Source organism: Pleurodeles waltl, chromosome 1_2 (assembly GCF_031143425.1).
Source record: "Pleurodeles waltl isolate 20211129_DDA chromosome 1_2, aPleWal1.hap1.20221129, whole genome shotgun sequence".
NCBI lineage: Eukaryota > Metazoa > Chordata > Amphibia > Caudata > Salamandridae > Pleurodeles > Pleurodeles waltl.
In genome coordinates, this window is record NC_090437.1 from 887,516,851 (window position 1) to 887,526,185 (window position 9,335).

At 42.8% G+C, this 9,335-nt stretch overlaps 1 protein-coding gene across 2 annotated transcripts in view; it reads right to left on the reverse strand.

Annotated features, from left to right (window-relative positions):
* CFAP97 (cilia and flagella associated protein 97) overlaps positions 1–8,898 on the reverse strand; it is a 209,471-nt gene extending 200,573 nt beyond the window's left edge. The window contains exon 1 of one of the 2 annotated variants that reach the window (XM_069199623.1): positions 8,694–8,898. The gene's annotated coding sequence lies outside the window, so the exon portion shown is untranslated. The remainder of the gene's footprint in view (positions 1–8,693) is intronic. The other variant, XM_069199632.1, reaches the window with a different exon arrangement.
* Positions 8,899–9,335: the final 437 nt, after the last annotated feature.

Sequence of the window (9,335 nt, forward strand, 5' to 3'; positions counted from 1 at the left end):
GGCTTTCTATTTTCACTACAGCATGGGAACCACATCACATTTTCTCTTAAGTTTTCTAGATGTCACATCTACTTTGCTAACTTCTGTGTTAAAGAATGCTTTTATCACAGGCAATCACCAACTGTGTTCCCAGGGGTGATGGTGGTTAACCCTTTACAGTGCTTAAAAAAATTAAAAAAAATAAAAAGACCAAGAGAAAGAAAAAAAAACATTAAAAAAATAAGGTCCAGGGCAAAAGAAATTTCCCAGGTGGCCACTGCAACTTGCCCACCCACTGTCCATGTCGGTGCTGCCAAATTCCACTACCAACGTCACCCAGCCATCACGATCCTACAAATATGACGCTTTTTTCTACTTCGGGTAACCCAAAGTTGTAAGAATGGCCCGGGAGTGCTGATATGATTTGCTAAATGTATTTTGAATTGTTAAACATGCTTCTTTTGTGCTGTGTTTAAGATAGATAAACAGCGCCACCGTGTGGTTGAATATAATGATGTGTTGGTGTTACTGATGTGTTTGTCACGTTAGTGAATCTAAATGTACATAGTATTTGTGGATCTCCCCCCCCCCCCCAGAGGGAACTAAGAAAATAACGAAGCAAAATGTTATTGTGCTTTTCTTTGGAAGAATGGGAAAATGTGCTGGGCAAGAAAGCATTATTTTATTTTTTACTCTAAACATTACATCAAAAATGTTTGCTGTGCTAAAATCACAATCTTGCCAACTTTTAAGAACAAGCATTAACAAAGCCAAAAGGTCTCGCCTATGCAAGAAATTTGGCTTTGGTAATGTGTTTTATCTATGTTGTTCACAGCATGGCAGTGGTTCAGCATGGCTAACAGTTAGTGGCACAGAGGAGAGTGGCATGGAGTGTCGCAGAGTGGAATGGCAAAGAGTGGAGTAGAGTGGAGTGCCACAGAGTGTTGTGTATTGGAGTGGCACTGTGGGGAGTCGCGTAGAGTAGCATTCACTGGAGTGGCATAGAGTACATTGGTGTAGAGTGTTGCAGAGCATGGCGGACTAGAGTGGCTTAGAGACCAGTGGCATTGAATACAGGGATGCAGAGTAGGGTGCAGTGCTTAAAAGCAGAGAGGCGTAAAGTGCAGTGTTAAGAGTGGAGCAGAGTGGAGTAGATTGGCATAGAGTTGATTGTTTCAGATTAGAGTGAAGTATTGTGGAGTGGTGCAGGGTAGAGTGCAGTTGCACAGAGTGGCATAGAGTGCAATGGCGTAGAGCAAAGTGGTGAAGAGTGCAGTGGCACGAGTGCAATGGTGGGAATTAGATTAGAGGGATGTAAAGTGGATTGGCAGAGTGCAGGGTCATAGAGTCAAGTGTTACAGAGTAAAGTGCATTGGTGTAGAGTGTATTAGCATAGAGTACAGTGGCGTAGAGTGCAATGTTGTGGAGTTGTGCAGAGTAGATTGGTGTAGCCTAGACTGGAGTGGTGTAGAGTGCAGTAGCAATGAGTGCAGTGGTGTACAGGAGAGTGGTGAAGAGTTATTTGGCGTGGAGGGGTACAGGGTAGAGCAGAGAGGCGCAGCTTGAAGTGGAGTAGAGTGCAGTGGCATAGAGTGGTGCAGAATTGTGGAGTGGTGTAAGGTGGAGTGGTGCAGAGTAGAGTGCAGTGGTGTGGTGCTGAATACAGGGGAGTGACAGTTGATTATTTGTGGTGTAGTAGCACACTGCTGTTAGAGACAACACATGTGCAATTGAAATGACCATTACATTTGTACAGACATACAGTTTTACTAATAAAACTATACAGTGCACTGACATGTGTGGAAATTGCATCATCTCATTTAATGATTTGTTTTGATCATATTAAAGTATTTATTTCCAACACACTTCAGAAATAAAATATGTGCATACTTTGTGCGTTCATAATTCTGATATATCCTGAAATACTTACACAGTTCAATTAAATGTTATTGTGTGCTGGGAAATAAGTATTTCCTACTCCCAGTAACCAGCAAGACTGACACACAAATCCTCTCACTCTGATGTCAGAGAAAGAAAGGTAAACAAGCGCCCCTGGAAGACAGCGTCTGACATTTGACTTCAGGCTTTGAAAGCACAACACATGTGACAAGATTAAGAACAAGATTTAAAGGCCCGGTAACAGAAAGCGAGCTTGTGGAACAATACAGAAAACATGGTTTAGGCAACAGGAGGGACAAACTGAACACGGGGAGCCTAAAGCAAATAAAGCCAACAAATGGAAAGCCAGAAAGTGTGAGTTACAAACCACAAAGCCAATAGTAATCAATTAGCATTATGAGTTCCTAGGTCAACTTTCTGAAAGTCCCCAAGATGTCTTTAGCATACTAGACAGCTGCGCCATCTGGCAGGCTGCGAACTAAAAAGAAGTGGTGTAAAACGTAAACATAATAATTTTAACCACAGTTTTTTGGCATTTTTTCTAAGTGGTAGTTGATTTTTTTTTTGTGGTTTCTACCTACTTGCAGTTACTGGAGGAAACAGTTGTGAAAGCCATGGGTGAACTTGGAAATGTATATATTTCTAAAAAGCAGACAAAATTCCTAATTCAGCAAGCGGTCATTTGTGTAGATCATACACGTTGCTAAACAAATAAAACAATATTTGTTGGAAAAATTAATGAAAATTAGTAGGGAGAAATTAATACGTTTTCATCCGTGAATTTTTTGCCTCTGTTGCAGTTTTTCAGTACATAATACTGTATGTCCGTCAGACCCTTCAGGTAGCAAGGTTAAATAGCGTATGTTGGTTGTCCAAAAACAAGCGACACCCAAGCCAACAACTGAGCTGCAGCCTATTAAGCTATTTAATTGTGTACTGACCATGTAGCAATTCATATTGTAAAAGCGAATAAATGAAAAATGGGTGTGAAGGAAACCTATGCATTTTTTTTTAAACGTACCAAGATACCAAGTATAGAAATAGTGGTTATTTGCACAACTCTTAAATTTGAGGCTACCCACGCTATCATATGATTCACAGGGCATTTTGCACACTGACTTTCTTGCACACTGGCTTACATTTAGAAACCAAAAATGGAGAATAATTCTAGTAACATGTTCTACTATTATGCATTTCCACACTTCTACTGACCAAAAACATACCCAACTTGTATTGCTGGGCCTATCACCCGCGACATGATAGGTCCCAAAATGCAAAGTCAAGACATCCAGGCTTAGCCATGAAAATTTATACATTTTTGCTATGTGGGTAGCTGTGGTATTGGCATCGAGGTGTAGCCACCACTCAAGGAAACCTACTAAATCCAGACATTTCTAAAAACTAGACAGACAGAGAAGACCAAGGTGGAGTGACTTGAGTGGATCTCACTACGTTTTTTTTACCCAGAATGCCCTGTAAACCTCATACTTGGCTGAAAATCATGCGTTTTATTTGCCTTTCTGTAAGGGAAAGTTCTGAAATCCACAGTAATCAACAACATTTCCTACCACCCAGTGTTTCCACACACCTCCCAATAAAACCATAACTCAGTTATGTGTGTGAGCACATTACCAAAACACAATAGACCCCAAAACCCAACACGAGCTATTAAGTTTCACCATGAACCATTTCGATTTTGATGATGTGGGTAACTTTGGTATTTGGGCCAGGGTGTGACCGCCACCCAGGAAAGCCAACTAAACACAGACACTTCTCAAAATTAAACACACAGGGGAGTCAAGGGTGACCCAACTGTTAAGGATTCTTACCTAGAATGCCCTGCAAAACTCAAACTTGACTAAAATCATAGAATGCCCTGCAAACATCGAACTATGACTAAAATCATACATTTCACTGGGACTTCTGTGAAGAAAGGTTCTAGAAGATGCAGAGGATCCTCACAATTCCTACTACCAGACTAGTTATGATAACAGTATCCCATTTATGTGGCTGGGCCTAGAACACAACAGAAGTGGATGAAAACCGTGACCTATGAAGTCAATGTGGTCTTCGCACATTCCCTGTTTTGATATGTTCTTATCTCAGATAAATCGGTCCAACCACACAAGTGGGGTACTGTTTTTATCTGGAGAAGTATTGGAACAGTGAGTGGTATGTGTTTTGTGAATCCCAGCAGACTCCAGTACTTTCTCTCACAAAAACGTGAGGGGAGCGTGTTATTTCAGCCAAACTTTCATGTTTACAGACCAACTGACCAGAAAATGCACATTCAATCATGCTTACTATCATACATTCCAGATAGTTAAACAAGCAAAGCTCCTACTAGCATCTTTCCAGAAAAAGTATTTTATTGTGAGTGATGTTAAAATTGCACAAGTAGTGGCTTTATGGAGCACGATTTTTAGATACTCATCATATTTGGATTTTTTCTTTCAATTAACACTCACAACTATGAACAAGTTTAAATAGCAGGTTCCCAAATGATTTTTAATTTACATGTGGGTTAAGTTGATTAAAATTGCACTTCAAATTTGGTGAAATATGATTCAATTTTTTTTTAAACATGTGGTGTGATTTAAAGTGATCTATAAAGAAAGCTATATTACAACAGTATTTAAAATGGATTTCAAAAACTATATTTCAAACTTCATTAATGTTCACAAACTTTGTATAAGGACACATGTGCCACAACACAATCCATATTTTGGTGAACCTTTATCATCAAAAATTAATTTTATATTCAATGTAGAAAGTAGAACTTAAAGTAAAGTAACTTCGGGGTTCTGGTGGTTTGATAAATCAACTGTCATAAAGATAATGTTTTTCTTCCCCCTCATGGCCCAAAACCTCCTTCTGTGAAAGACATGCTAACTAATTAATTGTATGAGAACAAATGTGATTAAATCAAGTGCACATTATTTTCATATTCTTCCACTTGCAAATATGATAATCAAGCTTGCATGAATATAATTGTGGTATTTAATCATTGCAGTTAATCATTTCAGGTTTAATCACTATTATAAAACTATACCGCTTCTAGAGGATTGATAATCGCTTGGTACATTTTGTTGTCCTTTCAAAAGGACAGTGCCTAACAGTATGAAAATAGCTGAAAGGGTCTTTCACCATTCTCTGTTTAATATTTATCTCCAACAAACTTTATAATAATCTTAGAAAAACTGCACGTAGACAGGATCTTCATACCAAGCAACAGAAAGACAGACACAGTTAACTGAAGCTGGGAGGCCAGTCAGCCTTCACTAGTTGTCTCAGCAAGTCACATTGTCAGCCCTGCTTTTCATTTACGTGCAGCTGCCTTTCTGAGCTGAAAGCATATCTTATTGCTCTGGAATCACGTATGCAGATGAGAACCATCTTTGAAACTAGAATAAGCTTTTCTTAGAAGAGGAAAATTGGGTGCTTTTGCTACAGAAGACATAACAATACCTTTGAAGTACTTTTTATTGTTAACATAACTTTTTGGCTGCCTTAATGTTTATCCTTATTGTGGTAACAACCCATATTGTGTGTACTCGATTAGGGTTTTAGCTTTAAAATAAATGTATTAAAACATATAGTCTGTTCGAAGTCATCCTTGAACATGTCATTCATTTGCAAAAGAGGATTTGGTGTGCCACTACCTGTCCCTATAATCAGGGTTGGATTGGGAGAAACAAAATAGGCCCGAGCACCAAAATAAAAGTGGCTCCCGTTAGCGAACCAGATAGTTGAAGAAGTGGTAATATCAGGGAAATCAGCAGTAGAAATCAGCCCACAACTGCTAAAGAAAGGGCCTAGACACTCATCTGTCACACCAGCCCATCAAGATCTACCCGACTGCCCTATAGGCCAGTCCAACCCTGACTATATCTCATGGGACTGAATGTTACTCGAAACATCTTGCAAACATTGCTCAGTGGGTTATGTATGAGAGCAGTTCAACTGGTTTTCCGGTACCAGATGACAAACTGACTCCTTGGTGCCAGGGGGTTCAGAAATCTAAACCTGCAACAACTGAAAATTCTAGACAACGTAACAGGCAGAGTCTCTGTCATCAGAATTCCAGAACATGCTTCAATGTATTTATTTCCCAGCATTATACGTTTTTAAAGCAGAGAAACATGCACTAAAAATATTACTAGAGACTACTACAGAAATTGTAGTATATTATATAACCAATAAGGGTTAGCTATATAACAAATCGACCCCTAATTCCTTGCTCATGATTATTTAACCGCGACAGCACTGCCAAGTATCACGCATCAGATGTTAAACTAAAGCATTTCAGTGTGGTGGTCCACATCACTGCACAGAAATGCAAAATCAAGTATTATAGAGCCCCCTCAGCTGTCAAGTTAGAACGCTGCTAAAATGCACCATGACTGAGTTGCAGTGGCACAGCACAGCATGCGCTGCTCCCTGCAGGCTTGTGGGCTGGTTCAAGATCTGTTCCGCAGCTCTGTGAGTACTCTGCTACAATGTATTCTATTTTCATAACAAACACACCCCCGGGACCGACACATGCAACATAACTGACGTCACAGGAGTCACTGCCCAATGGCTTGGCTACAAAGAAGAGACAGTGGGTGAGTGAATTCTGAGACACACTTTAATAGGTGGCTTGGAGTCACGGGTCTGTCCTACTGCCTGCCGGTGCGAATGGGCAGCATTTCATGAAGTTTTGGCTGCAGTTGTGCAAGAAATGCACAGCTCCACCTTACCACTTGAACCGTCGACAGTATGGGGATGAAGATCAACTACCACAACACACCCCAGGCGGCGCTGGCTGTGGGCGGCTGACTTGCCGTCTTCAGGTGAATCTGCTCAGTGCTGCTAGGCAATATTTAATAAGGTGGAGAGCTGCTCAAGGTGGTAAGGGATCCTGCCATGTGACTCGACCCCACCAGCAACTGACTCAAGTGAGGTAGGCCAGTTCGAGTCGCTATGAACCAATCAATGAAGCAATATATTAGCTCAGCTGCTTGCCGCATGCAAGGGACAGCAGCGGTGGTTTAACATACTGCAACCTGAATCCAGCCCACGGGGCCTCGGACCTGGCAGCTAGTGGCGTATTTGGGGCGGGGGGGGGGGGGGGGGGGAGTGAGTGGGGCAAACAAAAATAATAATAATAATAATAATAATTTGTAAATAAATTACAAAAATTAAAAAAAAAAACACATTACCTTCCTTGCCGCCGGTGTCCTCACAGCAAGTACAGGCTCCCAGCATGCCCTGCAGCCAGTCTTCTGCTGGCAGCATGAAATCAGCATTAGGACTGGCCGGAGAGCCCTTACTTTGTGCTCCGAGGCAGAGTGGGAGCCTCTGCCTGCTGTCTCCAACCCGGCAACACAATGCCGGGTTGGAGAGAGCTCAGTGCACATGTGTTTGGCCAGCACAAGACAGCCGGCCAAGCATACATGCGCATTGAGGGGAGTGCTGTTCACTCCCCCTCCGTCCCTCTCACGCCCCCGCCCCTTTTACAGTATAACAATAAACAGTTTATTATTGTTTTATTGTAAAAGGTTTACAACTGCTGCTGTTGACGGTTCCTCAGCAGCCCCCAGAGCACTGTCACCACCAGGTTGTGCCACCACAGAAGCATATGGTGGTGGCGCTGCAGCGCCAGCCTGGGAGTCCACGTTGTTGCAGGCTGGCCATGCAGGAGGCCCACCTGTTGCTGCGGTGCCAGCTCGCCTCGAGAACTAAGTCAAGTGCCCGAGAGAGTGTGTCAGTGAGCCAGTATTAATCTGTCCTAAAGCAACACTTGTGCATAAGTTAAATAAATGGCTTTTTAAACTAGAGCCACTGGTGCAAGTGATTCTGCTCACAAGAAAGTGCCACTCATAGTTGTTGAAATGTCACTCACAATTACCCTGAAATTATGAAAATGTCACACATAGTAATATGAAACCTTGGCAGCTACGCCACAATATTCTCATCTGCTGCGCCGAGTGCCCATAGGGTCTTGCTTGTGCCCTGTACCCCTGCTTCCAGGACCCTTGGGCAAGGTCTGCTGCCAAGCCCAGCGGATGCAGGGTTTGGTCTGTGTACATTCCTTATGTCCAAACAGTATACTTGTTCCAAATACACACTCACGTCCCCCCAACCTTCACCCCCCAAAGGTGCTGTGAGAAGAGTGAATAAAGTTGAGAAGCCAGCCTCGCTCGCATCAGACGAAACACGTTTACTTTTTAACCAAGAGGTATGTAACTCAACCTTCCAAGACATGCTTATAACCGGACAGATTTTGAGAGTGTCTAAAAAAGAAAAATTATAAGTAAAAGACAACCACCAACATCAATGGATAATATGCTTTTTCATGGCCCTCCCTGAGCAAGAATCATACCAAGGCCTAGTAATAGAGCATAAATAAACTCATTACTTCCTGCGGCTTAATGACTAGTAACCATCTCTAAGGCATTCCAGGAATCGGTAGGGCACCATCTTAAGCCAATGGGGAATTATTTTCTCGTGTGAATTTCTTCTGAAATGTTTATGAACATTTCGCAGCAACAGATACAGTGGGTGACAGGCAGGGCGCTGATGGAAGCGCTCGAGGTGGTCGTCGGGTGATAAGAGGAAAAGATGATCACACTGACTGTGGTCCGCCTCTATGGCAGGAGATGAAAAACGAAAGAGGCGCCCACACCTGACCACTGGCTGGGCAGCACGCAGCTGGGTGCTATTGCCCAGGGGGGCAGAACTCGATCATGTTTAGAGTACACGCCGCAAACGCAGGGAAGAAGTCGAGATGAGGACAAGAATTCACACGCACAGTAGACCTCTCAACTCACCTGAGCAGCCTCAGCTCCGGGCAGCACCTTCACCTGGGCCAGGGCAGCAGCGTCCGTAACCAAGAGCGTCACTGGACGTCGTGACTCTGAGCCGAAGAGGTGGGCGTTGCGCTCATAGACCCCAGGGGGCGGCAGAGGCGCGGTGCGCGAGGCGGCCATCTTGCAGCGTGCAGAACTGCGCACGCCGGAGACGCTCACTCTAGGCGCGACAGACCCCTCTATAGACTCCTGGTGAGATATTCACAGAATACGTCAGCTTGAAATAATTCAAGTATTAAGGCTTGGCGCAACCGGGTACTTTTAAAATGATTCATATGTCGCTGTAATTTAATATAACCTGCTCGCCGTCTTTTACAATTTGAATTTTGTTCGTGCAGAGCGTTTCATTTCCCATTACGTACGTATCCTACCTTTAAGATAGGCGACAGAGTAATCCTTACAGGCAGTGAGTGAGCGTAGCCCCGCCTCCTTTATGTTTCTACAACTAGTAAGAGAGTGACTGTTAGGGGTGCTCTCTAGACTCGAGGGAGGAGCGAACACGTATTTTACTACTTATTTTTATGTATGCAGTTTTTCAGTTGCTAACTTTAGACAGAGGGTGTTGGATCGCTATGGAATAGAGCTGTAGTAATAAAGGCAGAT